Source organism: Drosophila subpulchrella, unplaced genomic scaffold (genome assembly GCF_014743375.2).
Source record: "Drosophila subpulchrella strain 33 F10 #4 breed RU33 unplaced genomic scaffold, RU_Dsub_v1.1 Primary Assembly Seq26, whole genome shotgun sequence".
Classification (NCBI taxonomy): Eukaryota; Metazoa; Arthropoda; class Insecta; order Diptera; family Drosophilidae; genus Drosophila; species Drosophila subpulchrella.
In genome coordinates this window covers 40,204-61,822 of record NW_023665556.1, presented here as the reverse complement: position 1 = coordinate 61,822, position 21,619 = coordinate 40,204, and the positions used below count along the sequence as shown (strand labels likewise).

At 42.1% G+C, this 21,619-nt stretch overlaps 1 long non-coding RNA gene across 2 annotated transcripts; it reads left to right on the top strand.

The window, feature by feature from the left end:
• Positions 1–17,818: 17,818 nt before the first annotated feature.
• LOC119559617 lies at positions 17,819–18,725 on the top strand. Of its 2 annotated transcripts, none has more exons than XR_005220870.1 (3): positions 17,819–17,967; positions 18,029–18,490; positions 18,577–18,725. It is a non-coding gene; the product is annotated as an uncharacterized LOC119559617 (long non-coding RNA). The 2 variants fall into 2 exon arrangements; XR_005220871.1 differs by having other exon boundaries at positions 18,568–18,725.
• Positions 18,726–21,619: the final 2,894 nt, after the last annotated feature.

The following is a 21,619-nucleotide window of genomic DNA, read 5'->3' as shown; positions in this document are numbered from 1 at the left end:
TAGCAAGAGAGAGGGAGAGAGAAGGAAGCAAAGCAACGGCATTCTAAAAATAGATTCCTATACGTGTAAGGGTTGCTTTGCAAAAATGAGCCCGCCTGTGTACATTTTTTTACTCCTAGTTACGCATCTTGTTATTCTATGGTCTTTGGTCTAACATACCCACTCAACAAATTTTAACATTTTTTGTAAACTCTATTCAAAGTGGGAATTTCATTTAAAAAGTTATACCAAGACATCACTTGCTAAATTTATAAATTGTTTGAAAAATACACACACATATAGTACACACATGTAGAATGAATATCCATTTCAAATTTGAAGGATTTATGTCTTGCGGTCAAGATATTAGTTTAAGATTTCACAAAAAAATTACGTTCAACGTACTCACGTGCTGTTCGCTTGCAGCAGATGAGTTTGACATATGTTATTTTAACAGTGGCCTGTTAAGTTAACATTTTTGTTATGTAACATAACATTTTGATCTGTTCTTAATTCGATAGCATCAACTTTTCGCAATTTTGAACACTTTTTGAAAAACAGATTTATGCCAAAAAAACAGGGCAAAGTCCCCATAGTGCAGTGTTGTTAACGAGACCTGACTCCAGAACTGCAGGGAATCGACCAAGCCCTGAAATGTTTTTTTTCACGAAGCACTTCTATTTGGTCTGTTTTTAATTTAACTCTTAAGCAAAAATGTTCCGACTTTCCTTACACAAGATGAAAACGTTAAAAAAGGTTTGCTAATTGACAGTACGAAGCCGTTTTCTTGGACTTTTGCACTATTGGTTATGAATAAATTTTGGCTAATTAAGTTCTTTCGGCACATTAGTAGTGTACAAATTTTGTGGGTTAACTCGAATTCTAATCGGAGACAGTGTTCAGAGTTCACCCGCAATGCAATTAGCATGGTCTTACTATCAAGCAGCGGTTTGTTGACAAACGAAAAGCAAATCAATTGGAGCAATTTTAAAAAGACGAGACTGCTGGTGTATGAAATTAAAATAAAAATATTTGGAATGTCAACGTGTTTTTATTTATGTAAATTAGTAGTTAAGAAGATATGTCATCTTTTCCACCTTGGCAGCATCTTCCCGACGCAGCCAATATGGGCCTTGAAGGTGTGTGATTCGGATTGAGAACTGGGCTTTTGTGCTGGTGCTGTAGGTACTCGCATAGCATCCTGGTAATGGCTGGTAATAGCGTCTTTTTCTCCCTATAAAGTCACACATATAATTATATTAATATAAAATCTTACATCAACGGAGAAACTTACCTATGAATAAAATTCCTCGTGTAAATCATCCGTCAGCGCGCTCCCCATCTCCGCATTAGCTGTCAAGTTGCTAACGTTGATGGAGTCCAGCGATTCCCCAACGAAGAGCTTGTCGGAGACTGCATTACTGTTAAAAATATACATAAATAAGTACAACGTAAAAAAGAGTATAAGTCTGCAAGAAGGCCTTATAGAGAGCAGACATTCTCGGCACGTTCCTTCCTAATGGGCTTCTCCTGTTGACCTCCAATGCTTCCTGTGAGTTCGACAATACTGGTCGACCCTCCATTGATTGGATTAGGAGTACTTTTCCATCTATACTGAACTGCTGCAGTCGTTTTCGGTATGGTTTTTAGCGCTTTTCCTCCATTTATTTTATTTTCGACGCTTTATGAACACTGTAAGAATAAATTGTTTATTCGGCGGTGGCCAACGATCATTCATCGAAAATTATGCCTAGTACTCAGATCAACAAAGAGTTTCACTAGTCGAAAAATCGTATTCTTTGTAGTGTGAACGAAGTTTTCAAAGTTCATCCGCAATGCATGTAAAATGTCTCACTGTCAAGCAGGTTTTGTTGGAGCAATTTTAAAAATTAAATTAATTTATTAAATTAAACTAAAAATAAATGGAATGATCATTGGATGTGTTTACCTATGTAAATAAGTAGTTAAGAGCTTCCTTCTAGTCTCGCGGATGCGGATGCGCTTCTTCGCGCCATCTGCATTGGCCTTGAGGAGGAAGCTGGGTCCGAAATGGAAACGGGGTTGTTCCGCTGATACTGCAGAAAGTCGCCCAGCATCCTGGCAATGACTCCCTCCTCCCTATAGAGGAGGAAAACAGGTACCGGTTTCTTGACGACAATGACGACGATGTCACGACTTGTTATGGACCTAGTTGGTCCTGCGTGATATTTCGGGTTTTTCCCAGGCTAGCTCACTTTCCGGGCCCGTGGTTCCCCGAATCCTGCCCGATCACATACTTACATAATTCCACGTCGGACTCACACAAATGTTAAACCGACGTTTAACAACACTAGCACCTGCACCGTAACTTACAAGTTCATCTTCAAACACTCAATTAACAATTTGGCTACAGACATTTGGCGTGGTCATGGTCTGGACCATCCTGCTGGACTGGAGGTCCCACCCATCTTTACATGGCCCCTTCTCCCACCCAATTCAATCTACTCCATGTTCACCAACATACCTTTAAGTTTATTGTACAAAATTCCTAAGCATATTTTATTAATTTTGGTTTTTATTCTTCCTAACGCAACAAGTACAAAAAATACCTTTAAAATAGTACGCTAGTCACAATTGGATTAACTTCATGAACATAAGAAATTTCTTAACTAACAAAAAGACCCCTTCAGTTCTGCAGTAGGGACGCGGTGACATGGCTCAAGGCAAAAAGCTTTTTTGTTTTTTTTTTATGCCTAAAACGCTGTGCCGCTGTTGACGTCAGCAGAGCAGTCGGCGCAGCCGTAGAAGACTGCCCACGAAAACGATCGTGCAACAAAGAGAGGCAGATATTCGGATATTTCCCTCTCTTTCTTGTCTTATAATCTGCCTGCACTCCGCGCTCGCAGAGACAAAGTTCGGCCGGTCCGCTTTTTTTTTTTGCGTCTCTCCGTTATGTTCGGCTAGCGACTAATATTTCGGCGGAAAAATTTTCGTGGAGCAGCGACATGTGTATCGTAAATATACAACCTTTATTGTTTTATAAAAGTAAATTATTTGATTATAGTAAAATTAAGTAATTTAGATTTACTTATAATGTTATGTTTACTTATTATACATTTTTATTACAATATATTTTTTTAGTGTAATTATAGAAAATTAATCCGTTAAAATTGATTTCAATATTTAAAACATTAGTAGTATTAGTATTAACATTTTTAAAAAATTCGTATTGTATTTTTTACTGAAGAAGTACAAATTATATAGTCGGATATATTTCGCCTTAGAAAGGGTATAAGTGCAGTGGCACGCGCCAACAGCGAAGAGAAAACAAAGGCAATCGAGTAAAGGGGTGAGAAGAAGACTTGGTGCATTCTTTTTGAGTGATTGAAAGGGAAGCATCCATTTTAATTGTGCGCAGCAGAGTTACTTTAATCGTCTCTTTAAGTTAATATAATAAAGTCAGGTGAGTGCTACGTTAAGTTTAAGATGTGTTACGTACGCCCTCCACATAGAAAGATTCACATAGAGAAACAACGACGAATCTTTAGACAGGAGGAGGGGTGCATGTGACTAACCAGACTCATACTGGTAAAGGCAGAAGAAAATGCAATTCGGCAATTCTCGGGTGTCGCGTGGCCAGAACAACGGCCACGATCAACCTACTGGTAACCATACTCCGGTAGCTAGCAAAGGGCAACAGCCGGCCGTTGACTCCCAAGATAGCAGATATCAAGAAACAGTAATCCTAGGTGGGAACACCTAGTTTATCCGATCCATACCGGCAGCCAAGTAAAAGCTCTAGTCTGGTATAAAAGACCTTAGACAAATAGAGCTTAGACAGAGAATCCATTTGTGTGTCTTGCTGACGGAAGCCGGCAGCTCCGAGGGAAGACGACTTTCCCTGGGGTAGTCGTCCACGGAGTCTTCTGCCACCAGGACCAACCACCATATCCGACAGTCCTTGAGGAGGACACAAATCGCAGCTCGAAAGGTTCTGAGGAGTCGGACCAGCGCCGCCATTGTCATCAAAGAACGTGGAGAGGATCAACAATAAGGACGACATCTGTCATACTGTGATGTTTGTAGCCGCAGTACCCGTGATCCCCATCCAGGCTCCTGAAAATTGTTCAGCTGTAGGAGCCATCCGTTCAGAGGCGTAGCGACCAATAGCATACGTCGGAGAAAGTAGTGATGCAATATAAATGTGTTAATCGAGCCAACCAAAGTGAAGCATAACCCAAGACCAATATCCTCTTATAATACAATTGAAGAACAAGTGAAAATCAACAAAAAAACATTGGAAGCATTCAAACATGCACTGAAATACATTTAAACCAACCGAATCGATAGATAAAGTGCGAATCATGATGAACAGCCGTTGAAGAAGTCGCATGCCTCTGGCATAATATAACTATATATTTTGTGTTTAAGTGAATTGGTATACCTAAGAACAGCCGTATTTTGGTGCACGTATATTTATATATATATATATCCAAAATAATTTTTTCCAAAGCCCAGGATCCGGAGCGTCGAGATCTCATCGCCCAGGATTTAAAGAGGGGGTAAGTTTGTCGGAACACGGTTCCTTTCTTATAAACATACATATATAAATATCCGTGCAGTATCCTACAGTTTTATAGACTAATATAAGCTTTTCCAGCGGCGAGTATCAGCCTTGTTGTTGTATGTACAATTGCAAGAGCTCTCTGAGCGACGTTTTGTAGTCGTGAATAGTCAGCATTTTGCTGATGTGTGCACCTTCACCGGTGGTAAATTCGATACTCTCCGCCAAAACAATAATTGTAAATTAATGTAACCCCCATATGAATTAGCCAAAATTATGTTACTCAACACCGGCACACGCCGACCTAAATATTATCCAATAAATTTGTAATGTGAAAAAGTATTCGAAATCATGGTGTGCTAAAGCTTTATTAAGGGGGTGTGCTGACGCGAAAAGTAGAGTAGGTCAAGAACAATGACATAACTTTTGACGGACAACCTTGACAATAGGGGATCGTATTGCGCGGCCTGCGACGATCCATTGGCACACGAATGTGTGAAGGGGAGGGAATATGGCCAAAACACAGCCCGATCGTATTGCGATCAAGCTACAGCTAAGCTTGTGGGGCAGTGTGGACTAACGACTGACGAACTTTACGAACTAATATTATTTTCCAGGCACTTTTAATATTTATTCTCGTTATGTTGGAGAGGAGAGAGGCTTACCAAGATCCCACGACCCGAATACGACGTAGCTTATGCCGGCAAATGGTGCCAGAATATCGGACGCCTCTCCCTCGGCCCAAGTCCCAGTCAGGACTCGGGCACTAATATGCCCACGTAACAGAATTGGCGCCCAACGCTAGGATTTTTCATATTCCTTAAGGAATTTTATTAGGGTCAACCATCTCGATGCCTGCGGTATCGGAGTGGATGCACCTAAGTATGGCAAAGCTTCCATCTTTATTTGCCATGAGTAATTTGACTATTTTATAGAGCAGGGAACTTAAATAATTTTAAATATGCACCTACTTATTTGTTTTGTCTTTAAATTAATAACTGTAAAGTCCCCAACTTCTGTGACTGTCAGTGTTGAGTGGCCACTCAATCAGAACTTTGTCGCAGAATAGAGGCCTGACTTTGAAATGATTTTTAACCTTAGAATTTCTCTGTTTTATTCATGGACAAATTTACCAGAACTTCCTTAAACCAAGAACTATGAGTTATCCTTTTTTTATAATACTATACCTATAACTAAGTGTCGACGACTACTTGTTAAAATTAACGTAAATACAATTTATAGGTGCTTTCTGGCCGACGACACACGACGTACTACGCATTTGCCCGGTCGTTTGAATTGGATCGAGTCCAGAAAGAGCAGGAGCGCAAGCATTACGGTAACGCATTTAGCAGTTGCGGTGCGGGTCTACTGTTCGTTTGTCGATCCAGGACAGAATGGGGGTGGGGGAACTGACAGGAAACGCAAAGCCGACGCCCCACAACGTACTGGGCATTTGTCCGGTCGTTTGCTTGGTTCGAGTCTTTGCTGTTTCCCTTGACATATTTGGGCGGTGGACGATTTTTAGTTTCTCTGGCCGACGCCCCACAACGTATTAGGCTAGTTGGTCAGGTCGTTTGCTTGGTTCGCGTCCAGAGAAATAGGAGACGGTTGTGGAGCCCGAGAATGATCGGTCAAACAACTCGTTTTCCGACGACTGGCGGGAGGGGGTTTTTGGACAGATTCCTTATCTAGACACAGCCATTCCGTTTGGAACATTTGGGATGTCTAGAAAAAGGGAAAGTATGGGCATGTTAGCTTAGCGGAACCGCGTTGTGTAGAAGCAGCTAACACCCCTAGTTAGGGAAATGTATTTTGTTTTTTTTTGGGGCGTAAATATCGGACGGTTCTTGACCGAAGAGAAACTTGAGAAGCAGAGAGAAGCACCCCCATTTTATAAACATTTTTATTGTCGACTTATTCAGCGTATACGTCGCTGACCGGGTGTTTTGAAAAGAATCACGTGAACTTTTTATACCAAAACGCAAAAAAAGTGAAGACAAATTTTAGTGCGTGTATTAATTCGCACAAAGTGACAATCTATAAAAAGAAAGCGGAGGCCTTTAAAGAAGGTCAAATAATATAAATGAAGGGGGCCAAGAAGAAGGTCCTATTCCAACCCAGCACCGGAAGAGTGACCCGAGCAACAACGCGCGGAGACAACCACCAACCCCGGAGTGCGAGCGCGCCAAGGCTAGGAGACTCATCTGAAAGAGAGCCGTGGGAGCTCGCACAGAATCAGCCAGGACAGGTAGATACCCTGTCCGAAGAAAACAATTTGGACCAATATACTGAAATGGAAGGAGACGCCGGTGGGGAGAATCTACCCCTAGGACCGCCGAAAGGAAGATCAAGTATGCTTCCCCAGTTTCAGAGGCACGAGGAGGACAACTTAGAGGCTGCCGAGCGACGTGAACAAAGATTGATGGAGCTCTTGAGGCAGAGCAACGAAATGCAGCGTGGAATGAGTGCCCAGATAGAAGCGCTGAAGGCACAGATAACAGAATTGCAGTCTCCGACATCCAGGAAACCCGAACAGAAGGGACTGCCTTCGCCGCCCCGAACTGTTCCGAATCCAACGGACAGCTTCTTGATATACCAAGAGACCCCGCCTCTGGAACCAGTAACGCAGGACATGCTTAGTAGCCAGATGCACCGGTTAAGAACACCCAGGCGGGTGGACACCCCGTCACACAGGCAATCCAGAACAAATGAAAGGGAGACGAGTCACCAACTGCACCCAGAGATCGATCGGAACTCATCATTTCAGGGACCAAGACCAAAAGACGTCAGATTTGACAGATGGAACCTAAAGTTCGACGGAAGCGGTCGCGGCATGACAGTTGAAAGTTTCCTGTTCCGCGTAGACCGATTGCAAGAACTGTACGACCTCAGTCGCCAACAAGTCTTTCGTGAATTCCATCTTCTGTTGGCAGGTGCAGCCACGAAATGGTATTGGCAGTTAATGGAGGACAAGGCAGAAGATTACGATTTTGACTACTACTCATTGACCCAAGAAATGAAACGAGCATTTTCCACTACCGGAAGTGACCTTATGAAAGTCAAGGAATTAATGGAACGCAAGCAAGGACAGCACGAAACCTTCAGCGATTATGTCTCCGATATGCACAACTTGCATTTCAAACTGAAGCATAAAATCGCTGAAGATGAATTTGTTGAGCTTTTGAAAGACAACATGAACTCCCAGATGGGCGGCTTGCTGCTAACATCCCCATTAACTTCGTTAGCGGAATTCAAAAGGGAGGGTCTCCGAGTGGACCGCTGGTTAAAAAGTACTGCGAAAAACATGCCCAGCACTACAAAGCTTTCCTAATAGTACAAACGTTCTTACACCTTATAAACATATAAATCAAACATTTCTAATAAATGTGATTTAATCGGTCGTCAGTTAGATCAAAAGAGGAAACATCATAACCCAAATTCCATCCTTTAACATAAAGCAGTGGTCGGCACACACATACCATCACAGATTGCCTTGCATTAGTGGAAGTGTAAAAAACACGAAGTTGGCGCGCAGCGCTCTGACGCCTGACGTTTCTCTGTTTTGCACTGAAATTCTCTGCCGCAGAAGCAAAAAAACACGCCGAAGCTGAGAAAAAAAAGACCCGAAGACTCATGCCGAAGTCATACGCACATCTACGTTATACGTGAGCGAGCAGAGGATGGGCAGAACACTATCCTATGCTCACTAGATAGGCCGCTGCCGACCACTGACATAAAGCAACAGCAGTGGAGATATCAGCCCGAACAGCTCAGCCGATAAAACATGAGACTCTTGATCAGAGAAGTGGGTCGAAGCCACACGTGAATGGGCGCCTAAAAAGGAGAAGAAACACGGTACAGACAACGATGGTCGTACGCAGATTCCTTTTGCGAAGTCATTCCATGCGGTCCGCATCGATCACTTCGAGCCTGTTACGTACGCCCTCCACATAGAAAGATTCACATAGAGAAACAACGACGAATCTTTAGACAGGAGGAGGGGTGCATGTGACTAACCAGACTCATACTGGTAAAGGCAGAAGAAAATGCAATTCGGCAATTCTCGGGTGTCGCGTGGCCAGAACAACGGCCACGATCAACCTACTGGTAACCATACTCCGGTAGCTAGCAAAGGGCAACAGCCGGCCGTTGACTCCCAAGATAGCAGATATCAAGAAACATTAATCCTAGGTGGGAACACCTAGTTTATCCGATCCATACCGGCAGCCAAGTAAAAGCTCTAGTCTGGTATAAAAGACCTTAGACAAATAGAGCTTAGACAGAGAATCCATTTGTGTGTCTTGCTGACGGAAGCCGGCAGCTCCGAGGGAAGACGACTTTCCCTGGGGTAGTCGTCCACGGAGTCTTCTGCCACCAGGACCAACCACCATATCCAACAGTCCTTGAGGAGGACACAAATCGCAGCTCGAAAGGTTCTGAGGAGTCGGACCAGCGCCGCCATTGTCATCAAAGAACGTGGAGAGGATCAACAATAAGGACGACATCTGTCATACTGTGATGTTTGTAGCCGCAGTACCCGTGATCCCCATCCAGGCTCCTGAAAATTGTTCAGCTGTAGGAGCCATCCGTTCAGAGGCGTAGCGACCAATAGCATACGTCGGAGAAAGTAGTGATGCAATATAAATGTGTTAATCGAGCCAACCAAAGTGAAGCATAACCCAAGACCAATATCCTCTTATAATACAATTGAAGAACAAGTGAAAATCAACAAAAAAACATTGGAAGCATTCAAACATGCACTGAAATACATTTAAACCAACCGAATCGATAGACAAAGTGCGAATCATGATGAACAGCCGTTGAAGAAGTCGCATGCCTCTGGCATAATATAACTATATATTTTGTGTTTAAGTGAATTGGTATACCTAAGAACAGCCGTATTTTGGTGCACGTATATTTATATATATATATATCCAAAATAATTTTTTCCAAAGCCCAGGATCCGGAGCGTCGAGATCTCATCGCCCAGGATTTAAAGATTACCCCCTCTTTAAATCCTGGGCGATGAGATCTCGACGCTCCGGATCCTGGGAACACGGTTCCTTTCTTATAAACATACATATATAAATATCCGTGCAGTATCCTACAGTTTTATAGACTAATATAAGCTTTTCCAGCGGCGAGTATCAGCCTTGTTGTTGTATGTACAATTGCAAGAGCTCTCTGAGCGACGTTTTGTAGTCGTGAATAGTCAGCATTTTGCTGATGTGTGCACCTTCACCGGTGGTAAATTCGATACTCTCCGCCAAAACAATAATTGTAAATTAATGTAACCCCCATATGAATTAGCCAAAATTATGTTACTCAACACCGGCACACGCCGACCTAAATATTATCCAATAAATTTGTAATGTGAAAAAGTATTCGAAATCATGGTGTGCTAAAGCTTTATTAAGGGGGTGTGCTGACGCGAAAAGTGGAGTAGGTCAAGAACAATGACATAACTTTTGACGGACAACCTTGACAATAGGGGATCGTATTGCGCGGCCTGCGACGATCCATTGGCACACGAATGTGTGAAGGGGAGGGAATATGGCCAAAACACAGCCCGATCGTATTGCGATCAAGCTACAGCTAAGCTTGTGGGGCAGTGTGGACTAACGACTGACGAACTTTACGAACTAATATTATTTTCCAGGCACTTTTAATATTTATTCTCGTTATGTTGGAGAGGAGAGAGGCTTACCAAGATCCCACGACCCGAATACGACGTAGCTTATGCCGGCAAATGGTGCCAGAATATCGGACGCCTCTCCCTCGGCCCAAGTCCCAGTCAGGACTCGGGCACTAATATGCCCACGTAACAGATGTTGTGCATTGATCTTAGTTTAAAGTACTTATATTTTGAAGGTATTCAATGGGTTCCGTTAGCCGAAAGTGGATGATGAAATGTTTTGTGGCAAAAAAACCCGCAAAGGGTTTATATACAGCTCTAAAAGGTAAATATACAAATAAACAAGTAAAACGCATTTTTTAATCATATCCCCATACATTTTTTAGGAGCGTTGGCCAAGGATTCGGAGGACCCGGACAAAGGTTTAAGGAAAGCGATGACCAATGTAAAAAGCCAATAACGTAACATAAAACTAGGCTTACTATAATAATTGTCCCTTAACAGATAACCTAAATAACACTATTTAATTAAAATGAATTTAAAAGTAAATAAAATGTATGTACTTTAAATTCTATATTCTCATAAGTGAAAACTCTTGGAAAAATTCTGATTTTCCCAAGTGATTTCACTTGGGACGTGTCACTTGCAAGTGATTTCGCAGGTGACAACTCATGGAAAAATTCTGATTTTCACAAGTGATTCACTTGGGACGTGTCACCGGTACATGACAGGCCATACGAAAAATGAGTATAAGGAACAAGTGAAATCCCGTAGGACTTCGAAAAATTTTCATTTGAATTTTCACTTGTGAAAATGCGGACATCCCATACAATTTTCTGTATGGAGCGTCACTTGTTCTTCACTTGTGCAAGAGGACATGTCCCACGTGATTCCCAAGGTGATTCACAAGTGAATCTTTTTTTTTGGAACTGAAGGGACATTAAAACTAAATGAAATTAAAGCTTGCCTTGCATCAGTGTGAGTTTAAAAACACGAAGTTTCCGAGCGGCGCGCTGAAGTCTGACGATTCTCTGCTTTTCACTGAAAACCTCTTCCGCAGCAGCAAAAAAGTGCGCCGAAGCTGAGAAAAAAAAGATCCGAAGAGCCATGCCGAAATCACACGAACATCTACGTTATACGTGAGCGAGCAGCGGATGGGCAGAACAATTCCCTATGCTCACTTAATAGGCCGCTGCCGACCGCTGTTTTAAATTAATACCTGCATTGAAGATGTGTGTGTAATTTTTCTTTGAATTGCGTGGCAGATTTAATGTTTTACTATTTGACAAATTAGATTGTTTGTTCTGTTGGAAGCGCTGAATTTCAGATGCTAAAAAGATATTTTGGCTCGGCAGTTGTTATTACTTTGTGCAACATTACTAGTGTTTTGTTCTCGATTCAGACATTTAGCGGCATATCAAAAATTTTAAAAGTTGTATCAGGGATTCGATCTACGCCCTTGCGATTAAATATATAGTTCTCACAATGAGTATTTTTGAATTTATTGATAAAAAGGTATTCGTGTCGTAAAGTTGTCTAAGTATCCCATACATTTTCCCAACCGTAAAATTTACGTGATTACTCCAAGATTACTATTAAACACAACTATAAGAGTGTACATTAATTGGCGCGTAAATATGGATGTAGATAATATATAAATGTATATGTAAATATATAAATTATGCGTAGATGTAGATAATATATGTAAATGGTCAATATGCGTTGGTGAATAAATAAATAAAGGAATAAATAAGATGAAAAAAACAATTTGAATATACTTAAACTAATAAAAAAATAGACTGAAGCCTACAGGCTCCCGTTGTCGCCACTTGGAAGGCGTGTCGGTCCTCGAATTTTGCGGGTCAACGGCCGGATAACATTCGGGCGACCAGACCACCCCAGTGTATATTTTTTTTGGAATTTAAGCGACCCTGCGTTCTACCAAAAATTGTTATCGATAACAGTATGACCACCCTGTGCCCAGATTCGATATCGCTATCGATAGGCCGTCCACAACAGACCCACAAATTTACATAAAGAGCAAGCTGAAAACAATGTTGGCGGAGACACCATTATTAAGCCTAGTACTCAGATCGGCTAAGAGTTTCACTAGTCGAAAAATCTTATTCTTTGTAGTGTGACCGAAGTTTTCAAAGTTCGCCCGCAATGCATGTAGCATAGTCTTACTGACAAGCAGCTGTGTTTATTGCCAAACGGAAAACAAATCAATTGGAGAAATTTAGAAAGGAGGAGTCTGCTGATACACAAAGAAATTAAATTAAAAATAAATGGAATGTTCAACGAATGTTTTTATTTATATTACTTAGTAGTTAAAAGCTTGCTTCTCGTCCCACGAACGCTTCGCCATCTTTTACGCGAGTCCCGCGGGGTTGATTCGCTGATGCTGCAGGAAGTCATCCAGCATCCTGGCAGTAGCTGGCTATGGCTTCTCCCACTGTTCCTTAGTTGTCGCCCTATTTTCCTTCTCGCTATAAAAGCCAGTGGGTCCTCTAGCTTCGCTTAAGCTGCCAAATAGCTGGTGATGGTGTTGGTCGGAGTCCTAATGGAGAGGTCGTCGGGGATCGTATTACTGGCGATTCTGCCAAAAAGATACTTCTATGTTACGAACTGCTTATTTTCGGTGGCAGTGCCGCTAGCTCAGTCTTATCTCAGGGGGAGGGTACCCCTAATGCCACAGCCCGTAACATAAATATCAACAACTCCGCTGTCTCTCATCACTAATCTTTCGGTCATCACTAAGGACAAAAACGTAAACAAATGTAAATATCTACAAATATTGACGGAAAAATTGATGAAATTTGGTGGCTATCGATGACCTAGCCAAGCGCTCCCACCCAACCGTGGATGCCCTCAAGATGCTGCAGGGCACACCCTATTGTCTGTCGGCAGGAGCCCCGTCCTCGCGACTACGACGGTTCCATCTCCCCCACTGGAAAAACTCACACAATTTCGGTTTCACAAATGTTTACTGAATATGGTAAGTACAAGGATAAGGCCTTTAAGACCGAAACCTGGCCGCCGTCTTCAATACTTACGCGGTCAAAGCAGAGGATTTGTTTTGCTGGAAAAGGGTACAGGCGCCGCGGAAAGTTATGCTCTACCAGTCACTTATTGGTAGAGCTCGCATGGAACCACAGCCCTCAAAAGGAACATACGCGATGCGCGTGTGTATGGGCACCTAATCCTGAGGAGCTCCAGGGGAAAAGAATGGACAGGCCAAAAAGGTACGTAACTGCACTGTAAACTATACCATCTAACTAATGCTCGCGACCTTTTTGATTCTAGGCAAACAACGAGGACAAATAAGGCTCTCGGGTCTAACTCCGCATAAATTCGCAATTGAACAGGGATGTAAATATCAATATATTTAATCAAGGTACACGTGTATTTAATTTTTCCTAAATTTCAGCCGGCCGGCCTTCTCGCCGGAGGCCAGCAGCGATACGGGTCTCCAAGAAAGAAAACTGGCGCACTACGGTGAGTTGTGCAAGGGCAGTCGGAGGTTCGACCGCCCGACAAAATGGCGGTACTTCTCAACGCCGCGATGCGACGGCTGGAAGTTCCCGAGATGAGGTGGACGTGGTAGACCGGAACGGACTAACCGGGAAATGCTTGATGTCGTCGGCGTCGACTGCGAAGGCGTTTATGGCTGGTCTTCTATGCGGGTCGAACGGACACCGGTTGCTGGCAGCCAAGTCGGGGCTGGTACGTATGGCGAAGTCGCGCAGATATCAGTGGAAGTCCCAAGTAAATATCCCGGGGCCCTTTGTGTTGGGACCCCGGCTGCTATTATTCAATTTTAAGCACAACAAAATTTATCCTAGCACTTCCAGCTGCATCTGCCTGGTTGGACAATATGGCTGCATTTATCTGATATGCTGCTTATCTGCTGATCATCGATCCTCCCCCGCCATATTTTATGGCCTCTCTCAAAATTGGGTCGTTGGATACATGGGTCCATTTAAGGTAATCCCAGAGTGAACCGGGATTAATCCTCAAATGGCCAGATCGCCCGCCAGATTCATCCCGCCGCTGCAACTATCGCCCTATCGACCTAACCTATCGATAAAGTCCCTCCCATTATCGACTCCAATTGCAACATCTATTAGTACAACGTAACCAAATTCTTTTGGCCAGATCTTACTTTCTATACGAGGACACGCTCGGCAGGATGTCCATGTAGAAAGCGAAGTCCCACTCGGAAAGTTCCTTCGCACTGGGACTCTCTAGTGGATCTCCTCCCGCACTTCAACTATTCTGCGGACTTGCCCCTGTTGTGGTATTGCTTCCTGTCGGTGAAATCCCACAATAAAGGGCAACAGCTTGGATTAGGCGTTCTATTTCATCTGCACTGACCTCCTGCAGTCGATATTGGGGTTTTCCTTCCATTTTTAGTTTTTAGTTTCCACATCGCCTTTGCACGAACACCGCCAAAGATAAAATTTCTTATTCTTTGGGCCGCGGCTAAGGGCTTTCATCGAAATTTACTCGCTAAATCTGGTATTTTTTCTGGGATTTCCTTAGCTCATCTGAGTACCGCGCTGAGAAACAGACCCGGCGAAAAGCGTTAGCCGCGTATTTGCCTCTCGGTTACTCCTAAGGTTAGCTCGAGTTTTTCGTCGATGTGAGTATTAAGACACAATGCAAGTACAATATGTGGAACTCCGATCAGCGTGACCGTGCCGGAAAAATTGAAGAATTCCATTTATCCGTAAAAAAAAATACTAAAATATACTATTTAATGTTTCAGAATATACCATTAAAATACAATTAAAAATGTGAGATAAAATGCCTGAATATTTGAATTAGCTATACAAATATATAAAAGATATTGTTCACTTTTGAAACTTCATTTTATATTTCAAAAAATACCCGCAAAGGGTTTATACACAGCTCTAAAAGGTAAATATACAAATAAACAAGTAAAACGCATTTTTTAATCATATCCCCATACATTTTTTAGGAGCGTTGGCCAAGGATTCGGAGGACCCGGACAAAGGTTTAAGGAAAGCGATGACCAATGTAAAAAGCCAATAACGTAACATAAAACTAGGCTTACTATAATAATTGTCCTTTAACAGATAACCTAAATAACACTATTTAATTAAAATGAATTTAAAAGTAAATAAAATGTATGTACTTTAAATTCTATATTCTCATAAGTGAAAACTCATGGAAAAATTCTGATTTTCCCAAGTGATTTCACTTGGGACGTGTCACTTGCAAGTGATTTCGCAGGTGACAACTCATGGAAAAATTCTGATTTTCACAAGTGATTCACTTGGGACGTGTCACCGGCACGTGACAGGCCATACGAAAAATGAGTATAAGGAACAAGTGAAATCCCGTAGGACTTCGAAAAATTTTCATTTGAATTTTCACTTGTGAAAATGCGGACATCCCATACAATTTTCTGTATGGAGCGTCACTTGTTCTTCACTTGTGCAAGAGGACATGTCCCACGTGATTCCCAAGGTGATTCACAAGTGAAACTTTTTTTTTGGAACTGAAGGGACATTAAAGCTAAATGAAATTAAAGCTTGCCTTTCATCAGTGTGAGTTTAAAAACACGAAGTTTCCGAGCGGCGCGCTGAAGTCTGACGATTCTCTGCTTTTCACTAAGAACCTCTTCCGCAGCAGCAAAAAAGTGCGCCGAAGCTGAGAAAAAAAAGATCCGAAGACCCATGCCGAAATCACACGAACATCTACGTTATACGTGAGCGAGCAGCGGATGGGCAGAACAATTCCCTATGCTCACTTAATAGGCCGCTGCCGACCGCTGTTTTAAATTAATACCTGCATTGAAGATGTGTGTGTAATTTTTCTTTGAATTGCGTGGCAGATTTAATGTTTTACTATTTGACAAATTAGATTGTTTGTTCTGTTGGAAGCGCTGAATTTCAGATGCTAAAAAGATATTTTGGCTCGGCAGTTGTTATTACTTTGTGCAACATTACTAGTGTTTTGTACTCGATTCAGACATTTAGCGGCATATCAAAAATTTTAAAAGCTGTATCAGGGATTCGATCTACGCCCTTGCGATTAAATATATAGTTCTCACAATGAGTATTTTTGAATTTATTGATAAAAAGGTATTCGTGTCGTAAAGTTGTCTAAGTATCCCATACATTTTCCCAACCGTAAAATGTACGTGATTACTCCAAGATTACTATTAAACACAACTATAAGAGTGTACATTAATTGGCGCGTAAATATGGATGTAGATAATATATAAATGTATATGTAAATATATAAATTATGCGTAGATGTAGATAATATATGTAAATGGTCAATAAGCGTTGGTGAATAAATAAATAAAGGAATAAATAAGATGAAAAAAACAATTTGAATATACTTAAACTAATAAAAAAATAGACTGAAGCCTACAGGCTCCCGTTGTCGCCACTTGGAAGGCGTGACGGTCCTCGAATTTTGCGGGTCAACGACCGGATAACATTCGGGCGACCAGACCACCCCAGTGTATATTTTTTTTTGTATTTAAGCGACCCTGCGTTCTACCAAAAATTGTTATCGATAACAGTATGACCACCCTGTGCCCAGATTCGATATCGCTATCGATAGGCCGTCCACAACAGACCCACAAATTTACATAAAGAGCAAGCTGAAAACAATGTTGGCGGAGACACCATTATTAAGCCTAGTACTCAGATCGGCTAAGAGTTTCACTAGTCGAAAAATCTTATTCTTTGTAGTGTGGCCGAAGTTTTCAAAGTTCGCCCGCAATGCATGTAGCATAGTCTTACTGACAAGCAGCTGTGTTTATTGCCAAACGGAAAACAAATCAATTGGAGAAATTTAGAAAGGAGGAGTCTGCTGATACACAAAGAAATTAAATTAAAAATAAATGGAATGTTCAACGAATGTTTTTATTTATATTACTTAGTAGTTAAAAGCTTGCTTCTCGTCCCACGAATGCTTCGCCATCTTTCACGCGAGTCCCGCGGGGTTGATTCGCTGATGCTGCAGGAAGTCATCCAGCATCCTGGCAGTGGCTGGCTATGGCTTCTCCCACTGTTCCTTAGTTGTCGCCCTATTTTCCTTCTCCCTATAAAAGCCAGTGGGTCCTCTAGCTTCGCTTAAGCTGCCAAATAGCTGGTGATGGTGTTGGTCGGAGTCCTAATGGAGAGGTCGTCGGGGATCGTATTACTGGCGATTCTGCCAAAAAGATACTTCTATGTTACGAACTGCTTATTTTCGGTGGCAGTGCCGCTAGCTCAGTCTTATCTCAGGGGGAGGGTACCCCTAATGCCACAGCTCGCAACATAAATATCAACAACTCCGCTGTCTCTCATCACTAATCTTTCGGTCATCACTAAGGACAAAAACGTAAACAAATGTAAATATCTACAAATATTGACGGAAAAATTGATGAAATTTGGTGGCTATCGATGACCTAGCCAAGCGCTCCCACCCAACCGTGGATGCCCTCAAGATGCTGCAGGGCACACCCTATTGTCTGTCGGCAGGAGCCCCGTCCTCGCGACTACGACGGTTCGGTTTCACAAATGTTTACTGAATATGGTAAGTACAAGGATAAGGCCTTTAAGACCGAAACCTGGCCGCCGTCTTCAATACTTACGCGGTCAAAGCAGAGGATTTGTTTTGCTGGAAAAGGGTACAGGCGCCGCGGAAAGTTATGCTCTACCAGTCACTTATTGGTAGAGCTGGCATGGAACCACGGCCCTCAAAAGGAACATACGCGATGCGCGTGTGTATGGGCACCTAATCCTGAGGAGCTCCAGGGGAAAAGAATGGACAGGCCAAAAAGGTACGTAACTGCACTGTAAACTATACCACCTAACTAATGCTCGCGACCTTTTTGATTCTAGGCAAACAACGAGGACAAATAAGGCTCTCGGGTCTAACTCCGCATAAATTCGCAATTGAACAGGGATGTAAATATCAATATATTTAATCAAGGTACACGTGTATTTAATTTTTCCTAAATTTCAGCCGGCCGGCCTTCTCGCCGGAGGCCAGCAGCGATACGGGTCTCCAAGAAAGAAAACTGGCGCACTACGGTGAGTTGTGCAAGGGCAGTCGGAGGTTCGGCCGCCCGACAAAATGGCGGTACTTCTCAACGCCGCGATGCGACGGCTGGAAGTTCCCGAGATGAGGTGGACGTGGTAGACCGGAACGGACTAACCGGGAAATGCTTGATGTCGTCGGCGTCGACTGCGAAGGCGTTTATGGCTGGTCTTCTATGCGGGTCGAACGGACACCGGTTGCTGGCAGCCAAGTCGGGGCTGGTACGTATGGCGAAGTCGCGCAGATATCAGTGGAAGTCCCAAGTAAATATCCCGGGGCCCTTTGTGTTGGGACCCCGGCTGCTATTATTCAATTTTAAGCACAACAAAATTTATCCTAGCACTTCCAGCTGCATCTGCCTGGTTGGACAATATGGCTGCATTTATCTGATATGCTGCTTATCTGCTGATCATCGATCCTCCCCCGCCATATTTCATGGCCTCTCTCAAAATTGGGTCGTTGGATACATGGGTCCATTTAAGGTAATCCCAGAGCGAACCGGGATTAATCCTCAAATGGCCAGATCGCCCGCCAGATTCATCCCGCCGCTGCAACTATCGCCCTATCGACCTAACCTGTCGATAAAGTCCCTCCCATTATCGACTCCAATTGCAACATCTATTAGTACAACGTAACCAAATTCTTTTGGCCAGATCTTACTTTCTATACGAGGACACGCTCGGCAGGATGTCCATGTAGAAAGCGAAGTCCCACTCGGAAAGTTCCTTCGCACTGGGACTCTCTAGTGGATCTCCTCCCGCACTTCAACTATTCTGCGGACTTGCCCCTGTTGTGGTATTGCTTCCTGTCGGTGAAATCCCACAATACAGGGTAACAGCTTGGATTAGACGTTCTATTTCATCTGCACTGACCTCCTGCAGTCGATTTTGGGGTTTTCCTTCCATTTTTAGTTTTTAGTTTCCACATCGCCTTTGCACGAACACCGCCAAAGATAAAATTTCTTATTCTTTGGGCCGCGGCTAAGGGCTTTCATCGAAATTCACTCGCTAAATCTGGTATTTCTTCTGGGATTTCCTTAGCTCATCTGAGTACCGCGCTGAAAAACAGACCCGGCGAAAAGCGTTAGCCGCGTATTTGCCTCTCGGTTACTCCTATGGTTAGCTCGAGTTTTTCGTCGATGTGAGTATTAAGACACAATGCAAGTACGATATGTGGAACTCCGATCAGCGTGACCGTGCCGGAAAAATTGAAGAATTCCATTTATCCGTAAAAAAAAATACTAAAATATACTATTTAATGTTTCAGAATATACCATTAAAATACAATTAAAAATGTGAGATAAAATGCCTGAATATTTGAATTAGCTATACAAATATGAAAAAGATATTGTTCACTTTTGAAACTTCATTTTATATTTCAAAAAATACCCGCAAAGGGTTTATACACAGCTCTAAAAGGTAAATATACAAATAAACAAGTAAAACGCATTTTTTAATCATATCCCCATACATTTTTTAGGAGCGTTGGCCAAGGATTCGGAGGACCCGGACAAAGGTTTAAGGAAAGCGATGACCAATGTAAAAAGCCAATAACGTAACATAAAACTAGGCTTACTATAATAATTGTCCTTTAACAGATAACCTAAATTTTCACTATTTAATTAAAATGAATTTAAAAGTAAATAAAATGTGTGTACCTTAAATTCTATATTTTCATAAGTGAAAACTCATGGAAAAATTCTGATTTTACCAAGTGATTACACTTGGGACGTGTCACTTGCAAGTGATTTCGCAAGTGAAAACTCATGGAAGAATTCTGATTTTCACAAGTGATTCACTTGGGACGTGTCACCGGCACGTGACAGGCCATACGAAAAATGAGTATAAGGAACAAGTGAAATCCCGTAGGACTTCGAAAAATTTTCATTTGAATTTTCACTTGTGAAAATGCGGACATCCCATACAATTTTCTGTATGGAGCGTCACTTGTTCTTCACTTGTGCAAGAGGACATGTCCCACGTGATTCCCAAGGTGATTCACAAGTGAAACTTTTTTTTTGGAACTGAAGGGACATTAAAACTAAATGAAATTAAAGCTTGCCTTGCATCAGTGTGAGTTTAAAAACACGAAGTTTCCGAGCGGCGCGCTGAAGTCTGACGATTCTCTGCTTTTCACTGAGAACCTCTTCCGCAGCAGCAAAAAAGTGCGCCGAAGCTGAGAAAAAAAAGATCCGAAGACCCATGCCGAAATCACACGAACATCTACGTTATTCGTGAGCGAGCAGCGGATGGGCAGAACAATTCCCTATGCTCACTTAATAGGCCGCTGCCGACCGCTGTTTTAAATTAATACCTGCATTGAAGATGTGTGTGTAATTTTTCTTTGAATTGCGTGGCAGATTTTATGTTTTACTATTTGACAAATTAGATTGTTTGTTCTGTTGGAAGCGCTGAATTTCAGATGCTAAAAAGATATTTTGGCTCGGCAGTTGTTATTACTTTGTGCAACATTACTAGTGTTTTGTACTCGATTCAGACATTTAGCGGCATATCAAAAATTTTAAAAGTTGTATCAGGGATTCGATCTACGCCCTTGCGATTAAATATATAGTTCTCACAATGAGTATTTTTGAATTTATTGATAAAAAGGTATTCGTGTCGTAAAGTTGTCTAAGTATCCCATACATTTTCCCAACCGTAAAATTTACGTGATTACTCCAAGATTACTATTAAACACAACTATAAGAGTGTACATTAATTGGCGCGTAAATAAGGATGTAGATAATATATAAATGTATATGTAAATATAGATATTATGCGTAGATGTAGATAATATATGTAAATGGTCAATATGAGTTGGTGAATAAATAAATAAAGGAATAAATAAGACGAAAAAAACAATTTGAATATACTTAAACTAATAAAAAAATAGACTGAAGCCTACAGGCTCCCGTAGTCGCCACTTGGAAGGCGTGTCGGTCCTCGAATTTTGCGGGTCAACGGCCGGATAACATTCGGGCGACCAGACCACCCCAGTGTATATTTTTTTTGGTATTTAAGCGACCCTGCGTTCTACCAAAAATTGTTATCGATAACAGTATGACCACCCTGTGCCCAGATTCGATATCGCTATCGATAGGCCGTCCACAACAGACCCACAAATTTACATAAAGAGCAAGCTGAAAACAATGTTGGCGGAGACACCATTATTAAGCCTAGTACTCAGATCGGCTAAGAGTTTCACTAGTCGAAAAATCTTATTCTTTGTAGTGTGACCGAAGTTTTCAAAGTTCGCCCGCAATGCATGTAGCATAGTCTTACTGACTAGCAGCTGTGTTTATTGCCAAACGGAAAACAAATCAATTGGAGAAATTTAGAAAGGAGGAGTCTGCTGATACACAAAGAAATTAAATTAAAAATAAATGGAATGTT